The sequence below is a fragment of the Petaurus breviceps genome, unplaced genomic scaffold (genome assembly GCF_028583685.1).
Source record: "Petaurus breviceps papuanus isolate PSGF00001 unplaced genomic scaffold, PetGlider_PUasm1.0 90977, whole genome shotgun sequence".
NCBI lineage: Eukaryota > Metazoa > Chordata > Mammalia > Diprotodontia > Petauridae > Petaurus > Petaurus breviceps.
Genome location: NW_027187391.1, coordinates 33,332,464 through 33,344,782, shown reverse-complemented (window position 1 = coordinate 33,344,782; position 12,319 = coordinate 33,332,464). Strand labels below are relative to the sequence as shown.

The 12,319-nt window shown below is 36.6% G+C and overlaps 1 long non-coding RNA gene across 3 annotated transcripts in view; it reads right to left on the bottom strand.

The window, feature by feature from the left end:
- The window catches only part of LOC138152907 (uncharacterized), a 123,480-nt gene that overhangs the window by 63,105 nt on the left and 48,056 nt on the right, over positions 1-12,319 (bottom strand). The window contains exons 5-6 of one of the 3 annotated variants that reach the window (XR_011166228.1): positions 11,844-11,956; positions 8,170-10,379 (exon numbers count right to left, since the gene is read on the bottom strand). The exons of the other annotated variants lie outside the window; for them this stretch is intronic. This is a non-coding gene — a long non-coding RNA (uncharacterized lncRNA). Of the gene's footprint in view, positions 1-8,169; positions 10,380-11,843; positions 11,957-12,319 lie in introns of those variants that run through there. 3 annotated transcript variants of the gene reach the window in all.

The following is a 12,319-nucleotide window of genomic DNA, read 5'->3' as shown; positions in this document are numbered from 1 at the left end:
CGGGCTCAGATACTTAGCACCATACCCAGAAATAACTGACTGTGTAACCTTGAGCAAGTTACTTAATTCCAATTGCTTTAAAAAAAAAGAAAGAAAATAGACCTAGTTGTGGTATTGTTGGATCATACAGTTTAATAACTCTTTGGGCATAATCCCAGATTGACCTCCAAAATAGTTATATCAGTTCATAATTCCACCAACAATGAATTAGTGTACCATTTTTTTCCCACATAACAACTAGTCAGTTCAGTTTGTTCTGTGAAACCAAAATCAGTCCATAGAATAAAAGATCAGAGCTGGAAAGGAACTTAGAAGCCATCTGGTCCAACACCCTTATTTCACAGATTAGGAAATTGTAGCCCATTAAGGTTAAGTGACTTGCTGAGAGTCACAGATCTACTTAAGTGTTTGAGGTAGAATTTAAGCTGAAGTCTGTTTTGATGCCAAATCCAGCACTCTATTCACTCTATCAATCTAGTCAGTTAAGTATGACCACCTAGTTAGTCATACTTGACCCCTTCACCAAAGTAAAATGTGGGACATAAAGGAGGAAACATACAGTGCAACTGAAAAATGTATAGGTGTACCCTCTATGCATCAAAGGAACTGTTATAAGCCATAAGATAATTTTTCTCTAGATTATTAATGATGGGTGTAATGGGAAGGTAAATTTTAAAGATCTTCCCTGCCCCTAGGCTAAAGTGCACCTGGAGCCTGGGGTGGGAGGCTTGTTTTTCAGTAGATACTTTTTAATTGGCCAGTGGGTCAATAAGGTTGTTACATTCTCTGAGCCAGGAGAAGGCTATATAAGCCCTGATGTGTATCTTTGTTTTGGGGCTCACTTTGAGAAGTGTTCTGTGATTTGATATGGATTCTGGAAAGCCATTGTCCAGAGCCCCCCGGCTTTGAAAAACCCAGATGTTGAAACCCAGATGTTGATTTGGTATGGATGTAATGGTTGGACAGTTAGGAAATCTATCTACTTGATCTGTTTCTCTGACTTGATAATTCTGTCTGTGTATTCTGAAGTTCGGGGTGCTGACCTTTTCCCTCTGAACTAGGTAAATGATACATATTTGACTGATTAAAGTAAGCTTGTTAACCCATTTTGAGTTGCTTTCCTTTATCAAAGCAGATCCAAGAACCTATGTGAGCAGCCACCCTAGGGACACCAGGGTGCTTGCTGCTACAATGGGCCATTCAAATTCCAATTCATTTACAAAAATAATCTTCCTAAAGGACTGTAGCCATATCACTCCCCTGGTCAAGAAACTTTGTTGGTTACCAGTTGCCTGTAGAATGAAATGTGTACTTCTCAGTCCTTCACAGTCAGGCTTAAAGTCATCTTTCTATTTTTGTACATTAGTCCCCTCAATAAACTCTGCATTCCAATCAAACTGCCTACTTTGTACTTCTCAAACTTGGCCATCTATCTCCCATTTCTATACCTTTGCACAGGCTGTGCCCCATACCTGCAGTCCTCTCTCTCCTCCCCCCCCCCCCCCCCCGTCTCTTGGAATCCCTGGCTTCCTTCAAGGTTCAGTTCATATGCTGCCTCCTAAGGAAGCCTTTCCTGATACCCTTAATTACTAGTCATCTCTCTTTCCTCCTCATCATATTATATATAATATGCATACATACATATATATGCACATATACATACACATACAAATATGTATATATACACACACATTTGTATATGTCATATTCCTCAAGTGGAATGGGTGATGTTTTTCATTTTATCTCAGCGTTCAGCACAGAACATATGTTTAACAAAGATCTACTAGATTTTAGTGGGACATTCAAAAGGGCTTGTGGGTTGATAATCCTACAACTGTGCATTTGTAAGACTCTTGGTGTTACTACTGCATATGAAACCATGTAAACCACAATCTTAAGGAGGGGATCAGTCTCTCTGTGGCTAGTCAGCTCCTGATGGGTGCTGTGGTATGCCTTAGTCAGGCAAGGAATGTAGGAGATTATGTCACAGAGTATCAAATGTATCTTTATTGTATCTGTGATTTTAACGTCAATAAACTGTAGCTAGGTAAGTTGTTTCTGAACTGAGCTGGGACTCTTTCCCTTAATTCCTAAATATGTGGTTATAGGGGTGAAGGTCAGTCAAATCAGCTGTTAGCTGTCATCATATAAACTAAACAACTGGTTAATTCACTGATTCCCCCCCCCCATTCTTAACTGATTTTTAGATTCATTTGAACAGTCTAAATTCTCTGGTTAAACTACTTGACCATGAAAAGATGCTATAAAGATCTTTTCCTAGTCAGGAAATTTAACACAAAGTTTAATACTTAGCTTGTAATGCCCCTTCACTCTTTTCCCCACTTCCTCTAATGCTGGACACTTTCTCTGAGAAAAGAGTTGGTGGTTGTAGGATATGGCAAGCACTGTATATCATAAAAATGAAATGTACAAATTTTTAACAGACAGAAGACTAATTCTTGATATAGAAGTCATTGCTGAATCAGTCTGTATACAATCCAGCCACTGACTTGTCTGAGCAATGAATACAATTAGTAAAAATCTAGAAGAGTAATAATCAGAAAATGATTTGATGTGCAGCTGACAAAACTTGGTCCAGAACTTTTTAAACAAGTCAATGTTAATGAAAAATTGGAAATGGGTGACAAAAAATCATATTTAATTTTATCCAGAAGTTGAAATAATACAAACCACTGCCTAGAACCAGACCAAAAGAATCCAGAAAATTCCTTACTCGGTGAATATTTGATTTACTATTCAAGTGTAGATAGCCAATGACAACACTTATTTAGAAAATGAACTTGTTAGTAGGATCCTACAGAGCAGGATGATGGATGATCATAAGCAGGATTATTTCATAAAGAAGAAACAATGGAGAGCAAAACTAGAGAAAGATGTATGTAATTATGCATGTAATCCATCTAAGTAATATGCTTTTAGTGGGTATTTTAAAATGAAGGTTTTTCAAGGTATTTAAAGAGAAAGAAGAACAAGAACGTGAATATAAATGGAAAAATTCTTCAGAAATTATTGTAACAAACCATTTTCTCCATCAAGACAGTGAAGCCACCACATTTGCACTTTAATGCCACAGATGTGCTTGTAGGAAAAGTTGGAATGGAAATAAAGTGGGGAAAGGAAGAGAATGAGCATTTTTATCATGCCTACTATGTACCAGGCAACATGCTAAGCTTTACAAATATTACCTCATTTGATCCTCACAACCCTATGAGGAAGATGTTTTTGTTAACACATTTTTTTTTGCTTTTTGGAGAACAATTGGGGTTAAGTGATTTGCCCAAAGCCACACGGCTAGTAAGTGTGTCAAGTGTCTGAGGCCAGATTTGCACACAGGTCCTCCTGACTCCAGGGCCAGTTTTCTATTCACTGCACCACCTAGCTGCCCCATTGTTATCACATTTTACAGTTAAGGAAATTGAGACAAACAGAGGTTAAGTGACTTGCCCAGGGTCACACAGCTAGCAAGTATCTAAGACCAAATTTGAACACAGGTTTTCTGGACTCTAGGCCCATCATCCTATCTACAATTAGTTTTCTGAACAGCAGAGCTCAGGAAATAAGTACTTTTTCATTCATCCATCCAAACAATGCATTTGAACAATGAATCAGATCTGAAATAGTACAGAAAAAAAGAGAGAAGCTTAGATTGTCTTTGAGAAATTGCTAAGCACTTTTAATGTCCCCATGCTTTCTTCAGAAACCAAGGAACAGAGGCAGCTAGGTGGAGCACTGAATAGAGCACTGGCCCTGGACTCAGGAGGACCTGAGGTCAAATTTGGCCCCAGACACTTAACACTTACTAGCTGTGTGACCTGGGCAAGTCACTTAATCCCAAGTGCTTTGCCTTTCCCCCTCCAAAAATACAAAACAGAAACTAAGGATCATCTTTTTAATGTCAACATTCTACTGATGTTGCTGTGTGGCAATGAGATATGACATATAATTGTCATCCTAGAATTTAAAGTAAATATCACAGAGAAGAAAATGGAAAGGCATGTGGTGGATGTGAAGAGGTTGCAACATTTAGCCAATAAGGAACTTTGAAGAATAGGAATAACAGTTGTTATCAGGGAAATGTATGAAAGGAAGAGGGATGAGCTAGTCATGTGGTAAGAAAGTGGAATAACAAGTGGGCAGCCAGAGTGTTCAGCAATGTCTTTGTGATGTCAAGAGACAGAAGAGAAAGCTCTTGCGTGTTTTATGGACTCCCTGCAATGAATTTATAGAATAATGGCAGGGGAAGCATATAGATTGGGCAGGTATGAATGGATTGCAACCTGCATCTTTACAGGGAGCAGTTAAATCAATGAGATCAAAGATCCATTTGATATTGCACCTATGGGACTCAATTATGGGGCCACTCAAACCAGGCAGAGGGTTTGTTACTTCACGTTAAAAGTAATGGCAATCCAGTATAGGCTCTTGATCATGATAAAGCATAATGAAATCTTTTTTATTTATGTGGATCCATCTGACAGTGGAGGATTACTTAAGTGGGAAGAGTTAGGGACTATTGAAGTAATCTAAAAACAATTATTCTCTATAATTTCTGTAGTTTCTTTACCTTGAAAATGAGAAATGACTTGCTGCTTTTTTGATACCACACTTTCCTGGTTCTAATACCTGAATGACTATTCATTTTTGGGGTTTCTTTACCAGCCCTCTAAATGAAAATATCCTTAAGTCCACATCCTCAGACATCTTTCTTCTCCTCCCTTCTTTTCTTCTCATTCTGAGTGCTTTCACTTATTCTGAGTAATTTCATCTATTTGCATGGTTTAGATTACTACCTCCATATAAATTGTCATTAATACTTTAGCTTCATTCTGGAGTTCCAGTTCCTTATTCAAATTGTCTTCTGATTCTGCTTTATGTCTGTGGCCTTAGAACTTTGTACAATGCATTGCACATAGTAGGTACTTAATAAACATTTGCGGGAGGAATAAACTTATTATCTGTAAATTTCTCTCCTTTGTAGTATTCAGAGGCTACAGTTATGCAGTTATGGCCATAGAATCTGAAACACTACAATGTACTTCATAGGTATTTAATAAATGTTTGTTGATGAAATGGGCTTATTCTCCGTAAATGTCTCTTCTTTTTAGTGGTCAGGACATTCTATTGGTGATAAAAAGATTAAACCTCAGTATGATCTCCCTAAATAACTTGGGCTTCTAATAGAGCCTCATCATGAACAAAAAGCACTAATTTAGCACTTCATGTTCAAGGAACTGTGGGGGAAACAAAAAAAAAGCTAGAAGACATTGTCATTGCCCTCAACAAACTTGAAGTTGTGACCTCATATTGAGTTAAAATTTTTGCCATATATTTGCATCTGTGCGTGAATATTCATCTTGGACAATTCCAAAGATTATAATCTGTCCTAAAATGAGGACATATTCTCTTCTCTTTGAAGTTTGGAGAGCCATGAGTGTATGGATTTGAATTTCTTCTAAAAAACACAATTCTATAGTTGTTGAAATGATCTCTAAGATGTGGAATGTGGAATATATCAATAGCTCATCTGAAAATTTTCCATGCTCTATTTCCAGGATCTCTAGTAATAGCCCATCATTATCTTCTTAGGGTGATTTTGGAAAACATGTATTCCACTACCCATGTTCTCTACTGTCAAATAAACAAAATGCATTTCTACTTGTCTATATAGTAGCCTGCATATGGTGTGGACTCAATGGAGCAATATGCCTGTGAAACTGACAATCTTAATGAAATAAATGAATATTTACAAAAATATAAATTACCCAGGTTAACAGAATAAGAAATAGACTATTTAAATAATCCTGTCTTAGAAAAATAAATTAAATAAACCATAAATGAGTTCCCTAAGGAAAAAAAAAACTCCCAGATGGATTTACAAGTAAATTCTACCAAACCTTTAAAGAAAAATTAATTCCAATACTACACAAACCGTTTGGGAAAACAAGTAAAAAAGAATCCTACCAACTTTTTATGACACAAATGTAGTTCTGATACTTAAATGAGGAAGAGCAAAAACTGTGGTCTGATTTCCCTAATGAATATTGAGGAAAAAATTTAAATAAAATGCTAGTAAGGAGATTATAGCAAAATATCACAAAGATCATACACTATGACTAGGGTGGATTTATATCAGGAATGCAGCAGGACTGGTTCAACAATTGAGAAAAATATAAGCATAACTGAATATATTAGCAACAAAGCAACAAAAATTATATAATTATTTCAATAGGTAAGGAAAAAGGTTTTAATAAAATACAACTTCCATTCCTATTTCAACACACACACACATGTACATACACATACACATACACACTTAACCACAGAAGTAAACAGAGCTTTCCTTAAGATGATACATAAATGCAGAAAAAGTTTTTGACAAAATGCAATGCCCATTCCTATTTAAAAAAAAAAAACTAGAAAGCATAGGAATCAATATTTTCTTAAAATGAGAAGTAGTATCTAACTAAAACCAAATGCAAGCATTACTTGTAATGGTGATAAGCTACAAGCCTTTCCAATAAGACCAAGGATGAAGCAATGATGTCCATTATCACCATTACCTTTCTATATGGTACTAGAAATGCTAGCTATAGCAATATAGAGAAAAGAAAAAAGATATTGAAGAAATATGCATAGACAATGAGGAAACAAAACTATCACTCTTCACAGATGATATTATGGTTTACTTAGAGAACCCTGGAGAGTTAACTAAAAATAATCAAAAACAATTAACAACTTCAGCAAAATTTGCAAGATATAAAACAAACCCACACAAATCATCAGCATTTCTGCATCACCAATAAAACCTGTTATGAAGAGATAGAAAGAGAAATTTCATTTAAAATAAAAAGAGACAGTATAAATTATTTGGGAGTCTAACTTTCAAGAGACACATAGGAACAATATAAACACTATTATAACATACTCTTCACACAAATTCAGATCTAAATAATTGGAAAAATATTAATTGCTTATGGTTAAATTGAGTAAATATAATTAAAATGACAATATTATCTAAGTTTAGTTATTCAGTGCCACATGAGCAAATTACCAAAAGATTACTATGTAGAAATAGAAAAAAAAATCATAACAAATTTCTTCTGGAGAAATGAAAGGCCAAGAATATCAAGGGAATCAATTTTTTTTAATGGAAAGGGTACTTACAGCACCAGATCTCAAACAATACTAAAAATCTGTAATCATCAAAACAATTTGACACTGAGTAACAAATGGAAAAATTGATCAATGGAACAGATTAGGTGCACAATATGCAGAAGCAATTAGGCACAGTTACCTAGTGTTTGAGCCCAGTTATTGGGGCAAGAATTCGCTGTTTGATAAACAATGGGGAAAGTCAGAAATTAGTCTGGTAGAAACTAGGCATAGACCAGAACCTCACATTGCATACCAAGATAAGCTCAAAATTGGTACATTATTTTGACATTAAAAGTAATATCATGAGCAAATTAATGGAGCATGGAAGAAATTACCTGTTGGATCTATGAATAAGGGAGGACATTCATGACCAAACAAGAGATAAAGAGGTTCACAAGATAATTTCAATAACATAAAATTGTTTTTAAGTTTTTGCACAAACCAATGCAGCTAAAATGAAAAGACAAGTAGGAAACCAGGGGGAAATCTTTGCAGCAAGTTTCTCTGATAAAATACTAACTTGTAAAATATATAGGGAACTGAGTTGAAATTTCAAGAATAAAAGCCATTCCCTAATTGACAAATGGTGAAAGTACATAAATAAGCAGTTTTCTGAAAAAGAAATAAAAGTTATCAATAGCCATATGAAAATGCTCTAAATCACCAATAATTTGAGAAATGCAAATTAAGACCTCTCTGAGGTGCCACATCACATCCAACAGATTGACTTAAGATGACAAAAGAAAAGGAAAATAACAAATGCTGGAGTGACTGGTACACTAATGCATTGTTGGTAAAGCTGTGACTTAACCTCACCATTTTCTATATCCCCTGACCACTATTCCCCAAAGAACTCAAAGAAAGAGGAGAATGGCTCATGTAGTAGCTCTTTTTTGTGGTAGCAAAGAATTAGAAATTGAGAGGATATCATCAATTGGGGAATGACTGAATGGTTATGGTATAGGAATGTGATGGAATACTATTGTGCTAAAAGACATGATGAAGGTGATGGTTTCAGAAAAACCTAGGAAGACTCACATGAATTAATATAAAGTGAAGTGAACAGAACCAGGAGAACACTTTATATTGTAACAGCAATATTGTAAAGTTAATCAACTATGATGAACTCAGTCATTCTGATCCTCACAAATGACCAACCACAATTTCAAAGGACTCATGATGAAACATGCTATCTACCTCCAGAAAAAAGAATTGATGGACTAAGAGTGCGGGGTGAAGTAAATTTTCTTTATTTCTTGTATTTTTTTCTTGGAACATGGCCAACTATGGAAATTTGATTTGCATGTCTATACATACTTATACTGAGTTTTATTTTTCTTCTTTTCTCAGTGCTTTGGGCAGAGGTAGGAGAAGGAGAGAATTTGGACCTGGAAATAAAATTGAGCTTGAAAAAAAGGATAAGATGAGTGTTTCAGAAGCTTCTGAAGGCAAGTAAAAAAAGGACTGAAAAAAAGCTATTCAGATTTAGCAGTGAAGACATCACTGGTGACTGGACAGAACAATTTCATTTGTATGTTCAATCTGGAAGCCAGATTGCAAAAAGCTGAGAAGTGATCAGGAAGTGAGGAAAGTGAGGCAACAAGCACATGAGGTGCTTTCTAAGAATTTGGCTATGAAAAAGAAAGGATATATATTATGATATCTTAAGGAAATGGAAAAGTAAAAATCCCAACAACTTACATTGTTAACTTATGTTGTACTGGTAGTCCACTAAAACCCCATACTCAATGATTCCAACTCGAACAAGGTGCCAGCTTTTTCCATGAAAAAAAAAACATTTTATCCAGTGGAAAGAACACTAGATATGAAATTAGGGAGACCTGAGTTCAAATCAAACCTCAGACTATTGAACTGGACCCTGGACCAACTTAATCTCTGTTTGACTCACTTTCCTCATCAATAAAATAGGGAAAATAATAGCACCTATTTCCCAGGATTGTTGTGAGGATAAAATGAGAAAATATCTGTAAAATGGTGTGCAGACCTTAAACTATATATACACTAGTCATTATCAGTATTGGGCAGTAGGTGGTGTAGTGAATAGAGTGCCAAGAATGGAGTCAAGAAGACCTGAGTTCAAATCTGATCTCAGACACTGGCTGTGTGACCCTGAGCAATTCACTTGACCCTATTTTCCTCAGTTTCCTCATCTGCAAAATGAGCTGGAGAAGGAGATGGTGAACTATTCTGGGATTTCTGCCAAGAAAACCCCAAATGAGGTCACAAAGAGTTGGACACAACTGAAGAATGGATCATTATTATCGTTGCATGAAGCCTCATTTTTAGAAAATTTCATATCTTGAGATGACTACTTTTCAGGTCAATGGGGAATAATCTACAGAGAGATGAGTTAGTTGGATTGTAAAACCATTTCCTGATCTAAATCTATGAGCCTAAGGTATGATCCTCATAGCCTTCAAGTACAGTTCTCGCATAATGATGAAAAATATCTCCAGTCCCTAACATCTCCTGAAAGACAGGAGCACATTAAGTCAAGAGGTTGGGCCATATATAGCTACCACTTTTCACTTCTTCCATTTGAATACCTCTCTAATTCATGATATCCGTAATCCTTCCTATCATCTTCTCCAGTTGGGCTGCATTGCTCACGATAGAAAGTACAAGTTTGGGTTGTGCCAACAATGTCAGCCATTCCAAGATGGCTGTTGGGCAGGAAGTGGTCTATTTAGGTGGGTTGATCTCAAAGGGCACCTCAGCTGTTATCTGAATAATAGAAACAGAAACTAGTCAGTTATATGTGACTGACATTGACCCTTGAATAGGTCTAGCTTCTTTCTCTTTCTTTTAAATAGATGTCTCTCCTTTGTTGGAGATGAGCATGTGTTGTCACAACTTGACTGCCTAATTTAGGCACTACTGGGGTTTGCTTAACCACCAGGACCCAAATCCAGGCCAGAAATAGGCAGAAGAGTGACAGTCATGTGTTCAACAAGGCCTCAGGCAATAGGCCAAACACACATTTGAGCTGGGTGGAATTTCTTGCCCTGTGAAAATGCTGTGGCAAATCTTCCTCCCCCTCTTCTCTCTTTCTCTACAAGTGAATCTCTCTGGTACAGTGAGCTGTCACCCGAAACTAACGAGGAGGATGTGTCTCCCAGCAATCCGAGCTCCGGTCAAAAGTTCACGACTTTCCAGCTCCGTGCCAACTTGGACGGAGATTTCTGGAATGGTTAGAAAAAAATAATTTAATGTAATTCACCTTGCTATGCTATTTCATTAATAACCTCGAAAAATGCAAAGAGTGCAGCCTTAAAATTCCTTGACATCCTCAGCATATGACAAATAGTGAAATTTCTGCCTGTCAGAGGGTAACACCATGTTCGTTCTTCTCCCTCTCTCCCCCTACTGCTTTTCATTTCTCTACTAAGCATTTATTCCCACACTGTCTCTCTCTTCCCACAGATTTATGAAATCTCTTTTAATAGCAGTACTTGCCATGTCTATTATTTCCAAGGTTATAAATACACTTTGTGTATCAAAAAGAGTCCTTTCCTTTTATACATGTTTACATACATGTGTGGGGAGAGAGCCAGAAAGATAGACAGACAAACAGACAGACATAGGTGTGTGTATGTATATGCTTTAAAGCTGCACTAATGCTCTTGCATGTATGTATGAGTTATTCTTGTGTCTGTCACTCCACCCCAAGCTTTGTGAACCTCACCCCTTTTTATGAAAATCTTGAGGTAAGGTTGTATCCCAAAGAGATCACAGAAGTGATAGGAAAACCTATATGTACAAAAATATTTATAGCAGTTCTTTTTGTAGTGGCAAAGAATTGGAAATTAAGGGGATGCCCATCAATTGGGCAATGGCTGAACAATTTGTGGTATATGAATGTAATGGAATACTATTGTGCTATAAGAAATGAGGAGCAGATGGACTTCATATTTACCTGGAGAGGCTTATATGAACTGATGTTGAGTGAGAAGAGCAGAACCAGGAGAAATTTGTACACAATTATAGACACAACGTATGTGCAATTACCAATTTTGATAGACTGGACTCTTCTCAGAAATGCAGGATTATAAGTCAACTCCAAAAGATTCATGATGGAGAGAGAGAGATGTCTACATTCAGAGAAAGAGCTGAGTTTGAATCCAGATTGACGCAAGATACCTGCTCTCTTTCTTTTTCTTGTTTGGTCTTGTTTCCTCTTTCCCATTGTTCATTCCATCCGTTACAATCCTTCTTTATAACCTGACTAATGTCTAATGTGAAAGTATTTACAGATCCTATACTTGATTGTATGCCACCATGGGAGAGGGGAGGGGAGGGAGGGGGAGAAAACTTGAAACTCAAGGAATTGTGGAACTGAATCTTGTAAACTAAAAGCAAACAAACAAATTAATAAAGACCAAAAAAATTTAAAAAAAAAGAAAATTTTGAGGTAAATTGAGGCCTCTCTGCACATCCCCCATATTAGAATAAAATTTGTAGAGATTATTTTACTCATGTCTGCCTGGATACTTAGATGGGACTTGGGCTTTGAGGATCTCTTGAGTAGGAAGATTGAGAGATATGGGGATTTTGTAGGATATACCCAAGTTTGATGGTCCCAAGGATCAGAAAAGATGGGAGGGTCATAGAAGGGTCATGCTTTACTGTCATTGAAGGAAACTCACCTGGGAGAAAGACTTCAGAACTTCTTAGAAGACTATTAGAATTGCAGTATTGGTGGGGGGAATGGAAGAGAGATCACTACAAAAATCAGTGAAAGAACACATTTTGCCTCCATCTGAAAAATGTTGAAACATGAAGAAACACTGTGAATTATATAATATACCACATGACACTGTGAAAACTCTTAAGAAATCAGTCCAAAAGGAGGGTGTGTTGAGAATGCCCGGTAATGTCAATGTCTTAAGATGATCTTTTACAAATGTATTATCTCATTCAACCCTTACAATCCTGTGAAAAGTCACTGAAGATATTATTGTTGTTCCCATTTTCTGGATGAGGAAACTGAAGCCCAGAGAAGTTTAGAAACTTACTCAGGGGTATACAATGAGTGAGTGTCTGAGGCCAGCCTTTGAACTCTAGACTTCCAAACAGCAGTTAGTCCTCAACCCACTGTGCAACACTGTCTCTTCACTTTGGT